Raw genomic sequence first — 21,467 nt, forward strand, 5'->3', positions numbered from 1 at the left:
ATCCGTCTTTTGGAACTCCGGAATGAATAAAATTACATAATAAATTACATAATTTCCTATTATACATTTGTAACTAAAATAAAATAAATCTATTAAATTACAAAACGGTGATACGAGATCACAATAAAAATTACAACCGAATCGATATTCCCATACATTTCGGGAAATAACAATTAAAATCTAAGGCCATACTAAGTAAAATTACATAATTCAAAAATTACATAAATTAAAATTATGACAATCATAAAGAAAATGCAGCATTATAATATGTATGAACATGCTCAATTTTATGCTAAATCGCCTTTGAATAGCCAATATCGTATATTACTCGGTTTTTACGGATTTGCGTGATTTCAACATTTTATAATCACAAAAATACATAAACTCATATTTATGCATAAGTTAATTACCCTAACCTCTTAGGACTCAAAATATAGTCTTCACTAATAATTTGACCATAATTAACTTTTATATTCAAAATTGTTCATAAATGGACAAAAATTACAAAAATAAGCTATTAAACTTCAAATAAATCACAAAATTTCAAATAAATTCAAAATTTGAAATTTAAATTCATGAACATTCTGGAAAAATTCCATGACACTCATAATGTTCAAAATCTTAGGTTAAAAATTTCGAAAATTTACCGGAAAAACAATGTTGCGGTTTATCGATTTTTAATAAAATAATCATAAAAACATGGAAAAATTATTTTCACTAACTTTTCAATTTTAGATCTGAAAAGGATAATAAAATGCAACATTAGACGTTTTTCCTAAGTCATAGATTATGTTTTATTAATTTTCACTAATAATGTCACTATTTATGCTATTTTTCTTCAAAAATTCATAAATCATGCTAAAGACTTCTTTATAGCCAATTATTTTACACACATCTTTTAAAATTGCATGTGACAACATATTAATTTTCTATGACCAGATTCGAAATTTAACTCATATTAACCTATTTTTCTCTTAAATCCGTATTTAATAATTAAAAATTCATTTTTCGAGCATAACAAGTCCAAAAATTATGAAAATTTACAGGTTATCTCAAAATAATATATGTAACAACATATCCAAAAACCAAGTGAAAATTCGAAGTATAGCTATTTTTAGACCAAAAATGACATTTTTACTCATAAAATCACATTTAAATGCCATTATTGTAAATTATGAACAATAAAAATCCGAAAAATTAACCAAAATATCCTAAAACATTTTAGGACCAGAAATATTAACATGCATGTAATGATTTCGTGATATATCATAATAACACAAAATTTACAAGTTTTATTTTGTTATTCTTATAACTCGGAAAAACTTTTAACCAATTTGCATGCAAACAACCGTGGCTCTGATACCAATTGAAGGAAATGTAGATTCATATACATAAAAACATACTCATATATGTCTAATTAATTTGTCATAAAATTAAAACGGATCTTATGCATGCAAACAATAAAATAAATAGAGGAGAAATCATGTCCTTACATTGTAGATTTCGGCTATTAGGGCACAAGAGAGATCACCTTTCTCTTCTTGTTCTTGAGCTTTTCCAATGGAAGAACAAAGATCTAAGTGTAAGATCTCTCCCTATGCTTTATACCCAAGGCTTTCACTTAATTTAATTAATATTATTTGATCTAGTATAATATTAATCTTAGTAGAAAAATGGAACCAAAAATTTATAAACTCTTATATATTTTCGGTTTTTAGAGAGATAATAAGGAGGATTTTAATTCTCTCTAAAACTATATTTTGGATGAGTGAAATTGGAATGAATACACACTAAAACATTTTAGTGTTATTAGGTAAAATTATAAGAAAAACAATGATGGCATTTGTCTTCTCCAAACCGTGTAAGAGGAGGACATAGGGTGAGCCAATGCATGGTAAGGTTGTTCTTCACAAGGAACAATAGGCTTGCATGGCTAGTTTGCTTTTTAATCATTGTGTTTTCCACTAATCACAAACAACTTATAATTAGCTAAAAACCTTCTAATTTTCGGCCCTTTACATAATATGGTGTCCATATTATTTTTGTCAATTGTCTATATGTTACATGTCACATGTCACATATATTTGTCATGTATTTTTAACATATTAAAAATCAACGTATTAATAAAAATACGTCACATACAAAATTGACTTAGTAATTTCATAATTACTTGTGCCAAAAATTTTACCAATTTATAAATTACAACAGATTGTATTTATAATAATTTATTCAATTCCGATTGTTTCTTTAAACAATTTATTTCATCCGAGTAATGATACAATTCAATTACTCAGACCGTATCTTATTTAATCACATTTCAATTTGATACGTAAATTTTACTTCCAAAATCGTCCGTCAATTTTCAAGTAATTTAATTAACTCGTAACATTATACGATTAATTAAATAATCAATTAAGAGTATTGCCCTTTAGGTATGACCTAGGGGGTCAACTGATCACCACCGTCACACGACAGTAATGTCAAACTCTAGTCAGCCAATCATTACCGATATATGTTGACCAGTTGACAGTAACAAAATTACTTCCCAATTGTATTCTTTAAAATGAGATTTAATAATGATATTTAAATCACATGATCGCACTATTGTTGAGGACACATTTCCCAACATCTACAACTCTACTACTAGTAAAGAGGCAAGTAAAGGTCAAATCCCAAGGGACGGGTATTGATGTAGGATTTTCGATTGCAAGTAGTGGTGTCTAGGGGTGTCACAATTTGGGTTGAGATAAGAAGATCACTAAACTAAATAACAATAAAAGTAAACAAGCAAGATGACTAAAATGAGATGTAAACAATTGATTAAAAGCACTAGGGTGTTATGGGTTCATAGGGGATTCATGGAAATTGATCATACAAACATATTCTCAAATTATATGCAAGCAATTATTGTTGTGATAGGATCGAGTTGGTTTATATCTTACAATCCTAGGAAGGTTTGGGTCCCGGAGCCGAATCGATTAGATTGTACAACACCTGCAAGTCGACTTAATCCTCCCTACTAAACTATGTGCATGGTCTAATGAGACTCGAGTTGGTTTATGTCTTACAAGTCTCATTGAAAAGGTAAGTGATGGGTAAAAAATGCAAGGATTCATAGGCTCGCATTTCATCAAACATAACATGTGCATAAGTTGAGATCACAACAAGCAAGCAAATAAATTATGTGAACATATTAGATTAAGCATGAATCATTCCCCATGTTGGTTTCCCCTAATTCCCCATTAACCCTAGTTAAGGAAACTAATCACTCATTATCAAGTTTAACATGTTAACAAGGTTGTCAATCATATTAACAAAGCAAAGCATGATGAATAAATGAAGATGATTAACAATAATTAAAAAGGGATTAAGAGAATTATACCTAATGATGATTCCAAAATAATAATGCAAAGAATAATAAAAGTACTTGATGATTGATGGAAGGTTGTCAATCTCCCAATAAACCCAAATAATCTTCAATTACCCAAAATAAATGATGAACAATAGAGAAATTAAGGAAATGAGATTTGTATTAATACTTGATTAGAAGTTGATTACAAGATTAAAGAGAGATTAGAATAATATAAACTACACTAAAGATTGATAAGAAGAAGATGATAATCTAATTAGACTAATGAGGTATTTATAGTGGGGATTAGGTGCACAAATTAGGGTTACTAAGGGCTTAAATGACGATTAAGTCCTTGAGGAATCGCTCCTCTCAAGAAAAGATGCGGGTCTCCTTGTAGCTAGTCTTTCATAAATATGCGCATCTCGAATGAAGAAAGAAGGGGGCGTGTTTCTCTGGAGGACAATCCGAGCGTCCAAAAGGTTGGGACGAGCGGATTGGGTAGCTTCTGGACGAGCGGCTTGGCAGCTTGGACGAGCGGCCTGGGGTGCTTCTGGACGAGCGTCCCGAGGGGTGAGACGCTAGGATCTCAGTCCAGCTTCTTTTCTTCTTTTCTTCTTCCAACAATCCTCCGGGATTTTGTCGGGGATGCAAGGATCTTCTTCATTATTGCCCATCTACTACATTATGTAAAAAGGCCTTCTAGTCTTGTCTTCTCTTTGATGCTTGGTCATTAGATTTGATCAATTTAGCTCTATTTTGCCATGAAAATGCAAGGTTTGCACTCCTCTCCTACCAAGGAAACAAAACCTCAAAGAATATGCAAAACAAAGGACTAAAGATAGTAAATGACCCAAATATGCACTAAAAAGCATAGGAACGAGGCTAATTCGGGGACTAAATATGCTCAAATATTGATCACATCAAAAACTTCAACACCGACAACCATCCCATATCCAAGGCTCTCTCTACCTAACAACTCTCGTGCCTCCAATTATTCTGCACTCCATCTAACCTATACCATAAAATCCTGAGCATAACCACTACTCTAACTCTTCAACATTACCGCAAAACGACATACTTCTTTATACATGCACTTATCTCCACAATCATAACGATCCACAATTGTTACACACACTCACACTAGATCCTCAAGTGCTTTTCTTTTATTACCGCAAAACTCACCCATAAGTTAACATGATAGTAAGTCCCAACGCTCCGTACTTACTTTCCCGATAAAAGGTTATAAACCACCTGTAAATTCCAGTTCAGTACAACACATGTTCCGCAAATCAGTTGCCACTACTATGTCAACCAATGCCTCCTCTAAAACAAAATCGAAAGTAATCCAACAACCTCTCACAACTGTATTCCATTAACAGAATATCATTATCGCAACTCTTTTCCATATCATACTCTACCCTCACTCCCAAGCCGAAACTGGTAAGAAACACCAATAAACAAAACAACAGACTATATGTCCAACCCGAAACTCAAAGGAAACAACAGTAAACAAAATAACAATCTATATAACTGATATACACTTTCGAAAATTCGTCTCATAAGTATCCCGCCTACTCCACCACAACCGATGACGACATCGCAACACCGCCACCAACAACCGCACCGCAGCGCGAAAGTACCGCATCACAACACGGAGTACCGTGCCTGGATCGCACCCGGAACACAACAACCACATTACCACAACACCAGACTATCAACACAATAATCATCACATGACTCCTTGAACCACCATTACCCTTTCTAAATACCGTCCTATTAGGTTACCATACACAACATATAATACGGAACACTTAGATAACAACTTTGTGACTATCACACTATACCACTACTCGTGAGGTCAGAACCTCACACAAACACTTACACACATCATATACCCATAATCGAATCTAACTAGCCAATCCTGTTCACGTAAGTTACTATCTGATAAAGGTTACCTCTCGCCCGAGCTTAAACCGTACGCCCCTCGTAACCCATTCTCCCATTCGCATAACCATCACCTCCTGACAAATGTAACCACACCATTAATACCCAACTACTAGCAGACGCCTCCTATATCCACATCTTATACCCTCGCAACCATATATACCAATCCAGCCTCCACAAAATCAACCTCCCTAGTACGGCTATCTTCTCTATTTAACGTCATCCATAACTACTAATGATAACATCACGACACCACCATATTTCGTATAAAAATCCCTTACACTCACCTCTAAAAATAATAGTTCATTTTTATTTCGGTTAACATCTTAATTAACAAACAACAAATCCGTCAACATAATTTACCTCAGCATTCATTCCAATTCTGTCCTTAATTGTATCGTCACCTATCTCACCACCAAAATCTCATATCGTGAAAATACTCTACCAAATTTTTACTCCCCTTAATTCTTCGAAACTCATGACTAACATATCGTCCCGAAGTTCCTATATAACCATTAACTCACACCCTCATGATAGTATCATACATCTCGGAGATTCTTTACTTCCACATCGCTTAACTGAGGTCAAAATTCTCTTAGTTTACTCCCCTCATTCTTTTCCCTTTACACTTGACAAAATAAATTAGCAATTCAACTTCTTATTCCTACTACCTAATTCTTTAGTGCTTCGGTTACCTTCTCATTGCTCCAAAACCCAAATTCCATTAATTCATACCAGTACCTTCTCACTCTTTCTTACCATGGATCCTCTCTCAGCATGCTATCACTCACACTTGCCACCAATCAGTCCACACAATCAACGTTTACTCTTCAATTAATTCCATTTCCCTTTTAGATCTCTAGAAACCAAAATTCATTTCCTACCATACCGTTAATTGCCCAAGGATATTACACACTAGGCTCACCTCTTCATAATCCAAATTGCCAAACTCGGCCACTATCGACACATCGCGGCATAACTCGATCTAAGCTCACTATACACCATTCCTTTTCATCCCTCTATAACGACCTTCCATCACATATATTCTTAACCAACAAAATCCCAACCTTCTTCCTCCATAAATCCTTACACATCCCAAGTTACCACTATTCACATCCTTCCTTTCAATCTTTTCATTCTCACATTCCTCATACTTACCTACCCCTCTGACCATGTACGATTATCACTACCCTACTTAAACCCACGACCATATCACTCACCATACCTCACCAAATGTGCTCATTGCCTTAATAAACTCAACAATCTTCCCTTCCTCTTTCTACTATCCATCACAATCATGTATAATCCATGTCCTCCTCACCAAACTCATACCCATCATAAGGTGCTACTCCTTACATCATAAGATCTGGCAACTTACGCATCAGAACCAACACATATGTAAAACAATGCATAAAGAAGCAAAAGAACATATTTGAAATAAATATGATATGCGACGAGGTCAAAAGATCAGCATATGACCAAAACAAGGGTTACTAGATCGAGTACAGCCTACTCGATCGAGTAGGTAAAGATCAGAAGCACGCATAATAAATTACCAAGGCTACTCGATCGAGTACGAGCTACTCGATCGAGTACGAGCTACTCGATCGAGTACGAGGTACTCGATCGAGTACAAATAGGTGTAATCGATCGAGTAAGGAGTACGCGATCGAGTACCCTACGCAGTTAACAGCACTGTCCGATTTTCGTAAAACTGTCGTATCTCACTCGTTTCTTGGTCGTTTTGGGCGTGTGACCTATCATTAGAATCGTAAGAGAACACGCTATCACCTCCAAGTGGAATAAAATCAATATCATATATGCATCTCAAGTTATAATAATTTAAAGACAACTTCTCTATAGTCGGACAACGTAAATACTTGATTTTTCCTTCCAAACAACTTAAACAATAACAAAGCAACAAAAGCAACTCGATACTCGTAAAACCAGTATCCCTAACCACATGTTACTATATACAAAATCCAAACAATAACATCCATCAAGCTCATATAATATTCTACTTATCAATGATGTACTACCCGCATGCTTACTTGGTATAACTTCAACACATATCCACTGATATATACATATCATCATATCCTCCTAATATCACATGCTACTAATATCGACCAAACAATAAACATCAATTATCACTTAAACATATTCTGCATCATACTTCACATACTTCTATCATTCCATCCAATTCCACCACATGCTTCATCCAACACATATACTTTGAAAACAATAAACAATTAGCGATCCCATGACACACCCATAGTGACCGGTTCAAAGTTCAAGGAAAAGTTCATGACTTTAGGATGTCTCCCAAGCCTTTGCATTAGCTCCTAACAACTCCTACACTACTACAGATATGGTGGACAACAAGGGCTAATGACCGTTGTTATAGAAAAAAGCGGGCGTTGTTGTTCGGGCCGTTGTTAAAACTTTTAACAACGATTAAGTTTTTTACTAATAACCGTTGTCAAAGGTTTTAACAACGGTTTAGAACCGTTGTCGTTATTAGTTATCCATTGTGAAATGAAGTCCTTGTATTGAATAAATTTTTGGTGGGAAAGTAATAACAACAGTTTCATGACATAAAATCGTTGTTGATAGTAATGCGCGGGCTTAATAGTTTATTGTAAGGATGTTAATAACAGCGGAATTTTGTATGATAACTGTTGTTATTACTAATGACAACGTTTTTTTTTGTTTAATAACCGTTGTTATTGGAGTTTTTTTTTTAAAAAAAAAATTACAAAGTCAGTGCATTACTGCCAAACTCCTTGCATCAATTAACAGTAGCATCACCATTACAATAATGATTTTACTAAAACATTCTCCATTACAATATGCAACAACAATATCATAGTCTTATTGCAATGTTCAACAAAATTTTCCTAAAGCTCTAAGTCTAAAGCTCTAAATCAATAAAAGTAGAACTAAATTGACCCAAATATATACCTCTTTATTTTCGTTGCAATGTTCAAGGACGTACTTGTTGCTTTTTGTACTCGGAGTCATGTGGCTCGTTGATAACATACTGAAAACAAAGGCATTAACGAAAACATATATGTTAGAGTAGCATATAGCAGCACGCAACATGAACGTAACAACAACAAGGCATCGTATAATATTTAATTTACTTTAATAATTTAATTAATAATTTAATTAATAATTTAATTTAATTTAATTCAATAATACTTGGCATATGAAACGAAAATATATTAATTTACAGGACATACATTGTCATTTCCGAAACATATTAATTAAAAAAAACTCTTGGCATATGAAAGGACACATACACTACTTAAAAATTCATTCCACTATGTATCTCAATCAATCCATTATCTCATTTATCTTTCAACACACTCCAAACCCTAAACTCCAAACCCTAAATCTTCCGAACCTAAACTCCAACTTCCTTCAATAATGAATCAGAACATTCGTTTAACGATCGAGTACAACAAATGTTTCATACGCCGCTTAGAGAAAATCGAGAGGAAGAACAGACACTTCCTTGATGATGTTCAGATCCCACTCAAGGAGGCCACCCTTCATGGCTGGGTGCCGGAGTTGGAGCAGCTGTATGCATATATTGCATCTGTTTTACGAGACCTCTAAATATCAAAGGAGGAGAGGATCATTCTCATGGAAGAGAATGCCTTCCTAAAATCCGTTCTAAGGAGTAGTTTAGTTTAGTTTTTTTATTTTATTTCGTATATCAATTAACTAAGTTTATGAATATTAAATGTGTATTTGTCTTACTATCCTCATCATGATCTTCTTTGTTTTATTTTATTTTATTTTATTTGATTTGTTTTACTAATAAATGCAGAAAAACTATTCGCATAATTAGAGAAAGAACAATGACGGAGAAAAACATACAAAAAAATAATACCTGGTAACTAGAGAAAGAACACTGACATAGACGATGAGAAAGAGACGACGACAACGGCAAGGACGAAGATGACAGAGCGACAGCGAGGGAGAGTTTTAACGGTGAGGGAGAGTGTGTTTATGTTTGTGTTTGTGTTTGTGTTTGTGTTTGTGTTTGTGTTTGTGTTTGTGTTTGTGTTTGTGTTTGTGTTTGTGTTTGTGTTTGTGTTTGTGATTGTGTTTGTGTTTGTGTTTGTGTTTGTGTTTGTGTTTGTGTTTGTGTTTGTGTTTGTGTTTGTGTTTGTGTTTTTGTTTGTGTGGTAATGTGGTGTTTGTTTTTGTTTTTCTATACACTGAAATTATTGACAACGGTTTTGTATATTATAAACCATTGTCATTACTAATAACAACGGTTATCACAAATTAACCGTTATTATTTTTCACTGATTTGCGCCAAAATAATATAATCCAATTAACAACGTTATTATATATTACGTGTTAAACTGTTATTATTATTTTATGAATGCCAACGGTTATTATTTATATATCCGTTGTTATAAGTAATTACAACGGTTCTAATTCTGGCAACCGTTGTTATTAATTTTCAGTGAATTCCTCGAAAATAAAATAATACAACTAACAACGTTATTACCAATTCGCGTTAATATGCATTTTTGAAGGACCGTTGTTATTGCCTATATTTGTAGTAGTGCTACCCAGGTTCATTTTAACTTGCCTCTCTACATTCATTGGATTCATTTGTTACAGGTTCAAAAATCGTCGCTCTGAAACCACTTTGTAACACCCCTGAAGAGTCTATCGATCCAAAATACTCAAAAGGGGAGGGGGGGGGGGTGAATTGAGGATTAAAACTTTAACCTACTTTTTCGATTGAAAGTGTATAATTAATTATTTAAAGTTTATTGATTAAACTTTAACTAATTAATTGATTAACTAATTAAAATGATGCTGATAAACGAAAGAGAGAAGGAGACACACGGATTTTTGAAGTGGTTCAGTTTCACAAATGGAAACCTACGTCCACTATTCTCGATTAATAAAGTTAATACCTTTCTACAGATTACAAATATACTAACCCAACTCGTGCAACTAACCCTAGCTGTAAATCTAGTGAGTACCGTTAAATACTCGAGTGACCAACTTACTCTAATAAGAAAGCACTAATGATTCTTCTAAAAGTTCACGTTGAAGAACGAGTAAGAAATCAATTAAGCACTATTATCTTATAACGATAATAAAAGAGCGAATGCACAAATTTATAAACACACGACCTTTTCGAAAATTACAAAACGGTTTTCTTGTTTGAAACACACGGTTTTTGCTCTTAAAATAAAATCAAATTATGCTTTAAAGGTCTTACTTTTAAATGTAGCAAAGAGTAAAGTATTTATAGCAAAAGAGGAAGCATGACACTCGGTTCACACGAAACCCTAGAGGCCGAAATAACAAACATATAAACAAATCATATCTTTGTTATTTCCTTCCTTAAAATCCTAAGAGATAATAAAGAATATTACAAAAGATAATTTATAAATTATTCTCTTATTATCCTTTCCTTAAATCTTAAGATATGATAGGATTTTCCATAACAAAATATCCTTATCATAAATAACTATATCAAGCTAGATATAAAAGATATGTTAAGATAATTCTAGAGAATAAAATCTTAACAATAACAACTTTTATTCCTTAAGCTCACACGAAACCAACACGACTCATATGCCTTGTTTTTCGTGAAAACCCTAACTTGATATTAGGTTAGATTTAGGGTTTTAAGAATATGCTATATTAGAAACCCTAATTAGTAATATGGCTAAACTCATAAGTTGATCCAACATGATTACTAATCACAAGTTTAAAATAAAACCACACTTAATATGAACATGAGCTTCCTTGTTAAACGAATACCTTCTTGCTAAAACATTTAAAAGAACAAAAACATTTTCAAAAACAATTTGAAAACTTCTTGAGTCGTGTGTAATATAAGTTCAGCATCTCAATGTTATAGTAGAAGAACTATAACATTGAGCTCTTGCATAAGTAATGTTATAACTGCCAAGCTATAACTTTACCAACATAAGGAACCATTCTTATGTTACCATTACGAGATAATCGCCTACACTATTCTAATCTTCTTAGGAGATCTTCGAGTATAAGCTACTTCATCATTCAAGCTTGATTAATCTTTAGATGAGCTTCATCTTCTCATGATGCTTGAATAATTCTTTCACTATCTTGTGATATATTGATCCTTGATTGAGGGCTTTACCACAATAGTTCTTTGTATACTTACATCACAATCCTTTAAGCTTTGCATATAATAAGTCTAATCTGAATAGACTAAACGAACAATTACACGCAACAAGTATACAAAGTATTCTTGACATCATCAAAACATAAACATATATTCTATATGGTTCAACAAATTCCCCCTTTTTGATGATGGCAAGTCTCCTAAAATTGTGATGACTCCTTCCCCAGCTAGATCCCGTGCGAACTCTATAGAAATACCTGCTAATCAACTGCTCGCCATCCCCGAATGGATCACCACAGTTTTCAAAACATTTAAACGGGGTCAGTTACTGAATAATCAAAATAAGCAAAACAGAAACATCCAAATACATAAGCATATTCCTCCAACTCCAGTTCATCACCAATCACCTATCTACACACTAAAGTGTATATACCTGCCAGAATACCCATCGCAATAGGTATTCCACTCCACTAGTGTAACACCCCCATGTATTCGGGAGCCTTTAGCTAGACATTCCCAAGTAAATGAGAGCGTTACCATCTCGGTTTCCCGAGGTAGTAGATAACCAAGTCCAACTCACCAAAGTACTTTAAATAAAAACTTTAATGATTACATAAGTTTTACAATTTTAATCAACTAAAACTTAATATAAAAATAAATACAACTCGCAGCGGAAATTAAATAAGTGATATAACTACATTTGTGATCTAGACTCCTGCAGGTCCGAAAGCTCACACGCCCAAGCTCCCCATATCTAGCTAACTCAAAACCTGCTATTTAAATCTGCTCCCCATTTAACCGAAAATATTAAATGCTTCACCACAGGATGCCATCAATTAAAGCAGGCATCAATTTTATTTTGACACAAAAGCAAACACGTCAACCAATGGTTGAGTTGGAATAAATACTAACAACAAAAACACACGATAACAGTCCAACTTCCTTTTTATATTGCACAACCCCCTGACAACATGCCCATTCTTTTTTTCTTAGCACACCTTCCTTAACAACGTGCTCACTATACATCATTCCAACCGAAGTGAAGTATCCACCATCCCAACCGAAGTTGAGGTATTCACCATCCCAACCGAAGTTGAGGTATCCACCATCCCAGTACCGAGGTATCCAACATTTACGACATGAGATAACCAACAACCACAATATAAACCAATGACATATACTTCACAACTGATAATTCATCCAACAACATTATCGAGTAAAAGTTGAGTAGGATTTATTCCTACCTGATAAGCAATATCCAATTAAGCAGCTTAAGTAATCCGAATAATTAAAGCAATCCGACCCGATTATAATTCTTCACAACCGTCACCTAATCAAAATATTATAATTCAATTCAATTCAATTCAATTATTCATTTATTTATTCCTTTTTTTTCATTAAATATTCAAACTAATTATTTATTAAAGATTACGATATTATAATTATTATGTAAAACCCGATTGCTTAACAAACCCGAATCACCCGAATTACCCACTTAAAACCCGTCACAAAACAAACACACAAAAACCCCCAATACATGGTTTAGAAACCGTGTACACACACCCCTATAAACACACCCAAAACCGACACCACTGACCACCACGACCACCACCCAACCTGCCTACCTCCTCCCTACACCGCGGCCTATCCAAACACCCACTCACCACCCCTCAAACCACCACCAGCCGACCATAAAAACACGCCCTAACCCCCTCTCTACTCGACATTACCAACCAAACACTCCCACCACCGTGTATAAAACCTATTACCACGACCACTACAGCCACTCCCACATCCAACGGCCACCACCACAGCCACCCTTGGTCCAGGCGGTTTCAACGGTACCATCCAACCTCACTATTGGTCAGAAACGCATCCACGCTAACCGTTCCAACACACCCACGACACAAATCCCTGTTTACCGCCATCACCAACGCCAGCCGCCACCCGCCGCCACGCCAACACCACCAAAGTGGTCGACTCAACCACCTGAACATAACCCCTCTATACCCAGGTCACGACATAGCCAATTAGGGGTTCAATTACCCACTATAATTACCCACGACCTAACCCGCAACACCCCCTGACCAGCCACCTTTAGCCGCCCTAAACACCACCCTATCACGGTCAACAACGGTCAACAATGGTCAGGTCAGAAACTTTGTAGTCCAATGTCGCTATAGGTCCAATTCCCAAGTCCTATGGTGGTCTATAGAAGTCATACTATCGATCTAAAGATGCTTGCATGAAAAGAATATAAACCGATTTAAGATGAATAATTACCTCGAGTTGATTAATTGATTTATGTTAATTCCTTCTTCTTCCGTCTCCTAAAGCTCCTTCTTTTAATTTGTGAATTATTTCTCAGATTTAAGGTGGTATTTATAGTGTAAGATTTAGAGAATACGAGGTCAATTAGGAAACTATGTAACTTACTTTATTCTAGTTAGTATAGGAATTGTCATTATAATTATATCATTATTATTATCACATATTATCAATCTTAACATAACTATGATTTCCTCATATAATACTTACTAATTTATTATTGCCATAACTTTATTATTATTATTATAATTATAATTACCTTTATATATTATTATTTCCATATTATATTATTATTAATTACCGACACAAATCCCGATCACACTCATACTAGATGAACAATAAAATTCGGCCCAAATAACAATGGCACACGGCCCAATGCTAAATATTAGTTAAACCCAATTCCCGACTAGAATTATTAATTTATTTATTTAATTAACGTCTTACTTGTATTTATTATTAGAAATGTCATTTAATCAATTATTAAATTATATAAATTACTTTCATAAATTATTATCAAAATATGGAGTATTACAGTCTTCCCCCCTTAAAATGAACTTCGTCCCGAAGTTCGCCCACAACTACTACCACAACACTTATAACATCCCCATCACTAAGCATCATCCAACACAATTAAGCATTTTATGATTATCAATCACGCCAATCTTATCACAAGGTAACACAACAATAACTCAAAATATTCGTAGTATTACATTCCTTCCCCCTAAAAATAATCTTCGTCCTCGAAGTTTGGAACATCAAATAATAGGAACAATCAAGCCATTGTTGTAACGTCACAAAATATCAAAACACAGATTCTAACCCAAGACAACCATTATTTCCAAGACAACACAAATTAATGGTTAAATGAATAAAATCTTTGATTTACCTCCAAATAGCAAAATCACATCATATAGGATATTCGAACTAACTTTATTTAAATTCAACTACTTTACTTAACTACCGACGAATACATTGCCAGACTAAATAATAATCTATAACAAAATACGCACAATTGTTTAGTTTAATTTTTCTCCATAATGATATCTAACTTAAACATGGATGCAATATAGGCTTAGGGCAACACGTTCCGCATATCACTAGACATGTCATTCTACTTTACATAATTGGCAACAACATGTTATAACTTCTAAAAATCATAAATAAATAATAACTTAAGTAATCTTTGAGAACTTATACTTTTTAGAAAATAAAGAGAGTTATTAAACTATGAGAAAAATAATCAAGCCAAAAATTCAAAGGGTCAATTTATAATGCATTTTACAAGCTATTTGGTCGAAACAAAAATTTTACAGCAACTTGTCAGAAACTTAGGTCAACTTGTAAAAATCACCATAAATTGTCAAAATATTTCCTTACAACGTGGCTTACCAATTTAGAAATATACATGAGTCTATTAAAAAGTAGAGTTGGAATCACTAGTAGAAAAAATTCCTATCGTGACGCTGTTATAGTGGCGGTTCTAATAGAAAACGCCACCAAAAGTAGTTAAGAAAATATTGGTGGCGGTTTTATTTAAGAACCGACGTATAAAATAAACTATTTGTGGCGGTTTTATTTAAAAACCGCTGTTATAGGGTTTTTGTGGCGGTTTAATTTACAACCGACGTGAAAAGAGTGTGGTGGTTTTATTTAAAAACCGCCGCTATAAAGTTTTTGTGGTGGTTTAATTATACAACCAACGTGAAAAATGTGTGATGATTTAATTTAAAAACGCCACTATAAGACCTTTATTGTGGTTTTATTCAAGCACAAATTCTCATTTGTGACGGCGATATCCGTCATGAAAGCATCATGACGATACCGCTTTCCTCTCACAAAATGCCCATTGAGAGGTGAGTGGGAAGACACGTAAGGCGCCTTTGCACCGTCCTCTACCTTTTTGTGAGAGGTCACAAGCTTGTGACGGGATTAACCCGTCACAAGCACGACTAGCTGTTATTCAAGACATGACAGCCTCATTTAATCCCCCTAATTCTCATTGTATTGAGTACTGCTGACTCTTGAAATTAAAAAATACCGACTGCCCAATTACCCACCTTCACAAAGAACCCCACGGCTGCACATTTCACCCATCTTTCCAAACTGACTACCCATTTTCACCAAAACGCACTTCCCCTATTTTCTCTGTTTCGTCTCCACCTTCATCAATCATCTCCATTCTTCTCTCATTCAACCCCCCTTCCTCTTTGATTAGCTAATTAATCACGATCTGATACCCCTTGCCCTCATTCTCATTATATTTAAATTGAACAAAAATCAACTCCCCCATCTTCACAAAGCACCCACCGCTGCACATTGACCGCCTAACGTCGGTTCGCCGCATACCTACCGTTGAACGCCAGCGCCAACTTGCCCTATTTCCGCTCTTCTTTATCTCATTTCTAGGTATTTTCTTTTGTTAATTGTTGGCTGGCATGACACCTACCGCATTATTTAGAATAAATTTGATGTTATTTGTTGTTCTTTTTACTTATATTATTGTTAATAGACCTAATATAATATGTTATTGCTTAGTTATTGTCATTTTGCGATATTATTGAAGGTATTGTAGGTCAGGGTATACAGAAATTTGGGGTTTTGGCAAATTACTTGTATTATCGAAGGTAATATGATATTTGTGAGGTTGTTTGAGTCGCATTTCCGCTGCCGAAGTTTGTTATCAGGTATGCCTTTCGAGATTCTCTAATTTTGCTTATTTTTCTCGCATATTACCTGCCTCTATTTCTCTATCTCGATTGATAGGAATTTTGTTGTATTCTTCTTGATTGATTGAAATTTGTTGCGTTCATCATTTTTGCATAAACCTTTTTTGTTCCCCAAATTTTACAATCATGACTAATGATTCTACATATGCTTCTGCATCTGCAATTAATACTACTACGGATCCTATTATTCTTGTACCTGGAGATAATGTTATTTCTCAAATTCTGGCCGCTGAAACGCTACCTACTGTGGAGTAGTACATGATTAGTATATATTCAGTATTGCTTATCACTTGCTGCAAACTTAAGTTTGTTCAGATTCCTGGGTTTGTACAATCAGTCATATAATGTAATTTCTTCTATCATTGGTGCAATCAAAGTCAAGTAAGGTAATATCCTTCACAATCAAGTTGGTATAGCATATGCAATGGATTTGCTCGACAACCTGCAGAAGGTAATATATTGATAATCTTGTTTCCAATCTTAAAATCAAATTCCATAATTACATTTTGTTCGTTACTAATATACTACACATTCAAGAACAGATTGACGGATCAGTGGCGCGAGACATACTGCAGCCTGCATTTTTTGTACCTGGTAATTACTTTAGTGTCAAATGATTGAAATCCTTACTTTAGTTCCAAATGTTCGGTTCAAGAGAGCTATGCCTTTTAGTGTGTGTTGGTACTTGTGCTGAATGTAGATTTTATTTATCTACCGTAAGAAAATATAGATTGTGTTAATTGTGATAAACAAGTTTAACCAATTTACTGAACCCCACCATTATGAGTTGTCTGAAAGCGAGTGTGGTAGACGAGTAACTAATGTTCTAAGACGACCGAGCTTGTTATGAACATTATGAAACTAAAATGGCAGAAAAATGTGCTAAAATTTAAATACATTTTTCCTATGGTTTAGTTAATATATTCAAAGTAATTGTCCTCTGATGTTACAGTTCTTAAATTGTCCATATCACAGATAGTTACTATGAAAGATGTCGTAGAGGAGATTGTTGGAGAAATCTTTGATGAAAATGATTCCAAGGTAATCTATTTCATCCGAGAGCTTTTGTTTAAAGATTTGCGATAAAAGTACTACTGTGTAGTTTGTTACACGAAATATATATTCACCTGTATTTAATAGTCTAAACTCTAAAGTGGAGATCAATTTTGTTTTCATTCTACCTTGAGGAGAGTTCTGAAATAAGCTTCTTTTTAATTCAACTTTTTCAATCACTATCTTCCTGTCCTAACTTCATATTGTTTCAGATGGTGCCATGTATATATGTTATCTGTAAATTTGTATATGTCCTAACTTCATATTTTTTTTCAATCAATATGTTCTATAGTGTCTTATGTTGATTTTAATAATATTTAGGTTGTTTTTCTAACTATTGATTTGTTAAATGTATTATTGCAGATTCGAGATGAAAGATGTTATGGAGGTGTGGGCTATAAAATGTTTAGAGAACATCAAATATTGATTAGTTTATTAACTAAGACGTGTATGTGACATTATTGTTTTGCGGATCAAAGTCTATTTGTGGCCTCAATTCGGTCACGCCCCATTGATTTGGTTGATACTTCCGGACCTTCGTGACTTTTTCTAACTAAGTTGCTTTGAACTCTGAAAGTGTCGGAGTAACATGGTCCATGGCTAATGGTGACAAAGATTTATTCTTGCATATTTTACCAAGTGAGCATCCTTCGGTTAATTGTTCTAATTTGTCTATTTTTTTTTTTCGATTGTTGAGTTCATTGTTTGTTCTAGTGAAATTAGTGAAAGGTGGAAACCAAGCTACATACAAGGAATTCATTTTTCATTTTATTCTGACATGAAATATATGTGGTATAAGGTGCTATAATTGAAACTTTTGAGCTTTTTATCTTGTTTTTTCTTTATATATATTTATTTATATAGGTACCCTTTTTTTCATTGTTTGATTTTTAGTAACGCTAGACGTTGATTTAATAATGCTTAGAGTGATTTTCTTACTATGGGTTTTGTTTATTGTATCATTGCAGATTTAAGAGTAAGAGTGTCAATTGACGAGATAAAGAATGTAAAAGAGGTGTAGTCTACCAAATGTATATGTAAATGTTGATTAGTCTATTAAATAAGATGTGTATGTCATTATTTATACACTTCGATGTAAAATTTTTGAACATGGACTTATTGTTCTGCCGGATGATATGGAAGTTTTTGGGTAGTTGGTTGCATTCTTGTGTATGTATTGTTTGTTCAATTCAATATTAGATTGTTAAATTTATGGGAGGTTGCTACAGAAATTTAGGTAGCAATTTTTTTTTTAAAAAAATACCTATCTATGGCGGCGGTTCTAAGTTAGAAACGCCACGAGCTATAGTGACGGTTTTCAAGTAAAACCGCCACTATAGATAATCAATGGTGGCGGTTCTTAAGTTAAAACCCGCCACTATAGATAATTAAAGTGTTCATTAAAATACCTATGGTGGCGGTTTTCTTACAATAACCGCCACTATAGATGAGTTACAGTGGCGGTTCTTGTCTAACAACCGTCGTATTATATAAGTCTATAATGGCGGTTTTGTATAAGAACCGCCACTATAGGAGAGCTATAACGGCGGTTGTACAACCACCTATAACCGCCGTAAAGTTTATACGACGCCGCGATAAACGACGCACCCTAAATCTCTAAAAACCGCCATAAAAGGTCATTTATAACCGCCACCGTAGGGGGTTTTTCTACTAGTGAATTTTACCAAATCATTAATCAGTTTTTAAATGACAAATTTTACAAAAACATGGCACGTAAGCAATACTGTATAGGAACATTTCGACCACTGTCCACTAAAATATTTATTTCTCCTAAACCGTATATTATTTGAACATAACACCAGTGGCATATGAAAGCTAACTCGCAAAGATATCACACATAAAATCTCGGACAAGAATTTTAAACAGACAATAAATGGCAGCTAAAACGATCAAGGGTAAAAATCTTGTGAAATCAACCAAAATCACATTCTTCACAATTCCACACAATAATTAATACTTTACATTTTTAATCATATTCACACCTTCCACATACATGCCAACATATTTTCCCCGTATCATCATGCTTATAACAATGCTTAATAAGAAATCACGTCATTTAATCTATTATTAAATTATATAAATTACTTTCATAAATTATTATCAAAATACGGAGTATTACAGCTAGTGTGGACCGCAGCCTTGATACCTAAGCCCTGCTCAAAACCGTAGAGCGAATAACCCTATGAACATTTATGTGCACATCCCCCTTGTGACGGAAACCACAAGGGGCAAATCAAGGGCGTGAAGCCATTCCTACAAATGACTCCACTCTGCCGAGGGCGCACCTAGCGAACCACATACAATTAAAACCAGAAACCACAATACGGATAATTATGCTAATACCAAGAAATACAATTAACCATAGAGATAATCATATGATTCAACCACCACAACACTTAGATCAATTATACAGTAACCATGTAGGGAAAACCCTACCTTTTCACAATCCGCTATAACTGCAGCCAAACATACCATTGCACAAGAGTACCACATCGTCACCTACAACAATAATTAACAACTATACATCATAATCCGATTTCTACCCAAAACCCTCAAATCACTCAATTAGGGTTAGACAAAACTTAACGAATCAACATAAAAACAACATAAGGAACTTAACCAAATAACGACGATTGAAAAGGTGTAAAAATCCTCAAAAGTTATGAACCCTAGATTTAGATTTGATTGTAAAAGGTGGAGAGGTTGAACGTCGTTGAATTTTTGTGTAACCCTTTGAGTATAAAATGTAGAATGAAAAGAAACTCACGAAATAACCTTTAAACACCCCTTCCAGTTTTACTATCAAACCGCGACAAAACCCGTAAATAAACCGACACACGATCGAGTAACTCACGTACTTGATCGAGTACACCCTACTCAATCGAGTTGCCTCCACTCGATCGAGTACACTAAGATCATAACGTACTCTAGAACCTTCATACCACTTACTCGATAGAGTACCTGAAAGAGTTAGTGTGCCCATATGTCCGGAATATTGTATAACCGATTAATTCTATGTGGCTACAATGTTCTGCTAGGAGTTGCTTGTAGTCTGAGTCCTAAATGAGTTAGGATTTGGGTAGTATTAATCGGTCCTACAGGGTTACACACTAGATGAGTTTTGGACAATTATAATTAATATAGATTAATTATTATAAAGGTAATAAGAATAATAAAAGATTATTTTATTAGACTTTCCATATCCTAGATAGTCTAGGATTCTCCTTGAACTCACTATATATAGAGATATAAGGGGGAGATGTTTGAGGATTAGTTTTTCAAAAAGACAAAAATCTCAAGGCAGAAAGAGGTAAAAAAATTGCCCTTAAATTTGTACTAGCATACATGCTCATATTGTGTGGATACCGCTAGAGGCACAACACTTGGGGCATTATTGTAAGACGGTCTCATAGATTATACTATGATTCAAGCAACTACAATTTGGGTTTATATACTTCTTATTATTAGCATCTTATCGGAGTTCTTCCGCATCCAAGTAAGTTTGCTAATCACCATTTTGTTTAATTTTAATACTTAACATGCATGAGGTCTTGGGAATTTTATAATTAAATGTTTTAAAAATCGTTACACAACCCTTCAGCACCCCCGTACTCGATAGAGTACCCTAAGACCAGAATACCCGAGGTATTACAGTCTTCCCTCCTTAAAAATGAATTTCGTGCCCGAAGTTCAACCCCAACCTATAAAGCATGTACACCTTACACTAACTCCACCAACTATGCCTATCTCCACAACACGGCTCACGATATTGTATCAACTATAGCATAGCCTTTCGACACTAACTACATAATACTACTTCCAGAAATGCCACTAACTCCGTCTCACTAACATATTATCCACTAGCAAATCCAATATCAAGACAATCCAC

At 34.3% G+C, this 21,467-nt stretch overlaps 1 long non-coding RNA gene across 1 annotated transcript; it reads left to right on the forward strand.

The window, feature by feature from the left end:
* Nucleotides 1-16,382: 16,382 nt before the first annotated feature.
* Nucleotides 16,383-18,050, forward strand: LOC141658884 (uncharacterized). The gene is made up of 3 exons (XR_012549503.1): nt 16,383-16,955; nt 17,480-17,545; nt 17,921-18,050. It is a non-coding gene; the product is annotated as an uncharacterized LOC141658884 (long non-coding RNA).
* The last annotated feature ends 3,417 nt before the right edge of the window (nt 18,051-21,467 follow it).

Source organism: Silene latifolia, chromosome 6 (assembly GCF_048544455.1).
Source record: "Silene latifolia isolate original U9 population chromosome 6, ASM4854445v1, whole genome shotgun sequence".
NCBI lineage: Eukaryota > Viridiplantae > Streptophyta > Magnoliopsida > Caryophyllales > Caryophyllaceae > Silene > Silene latifolia.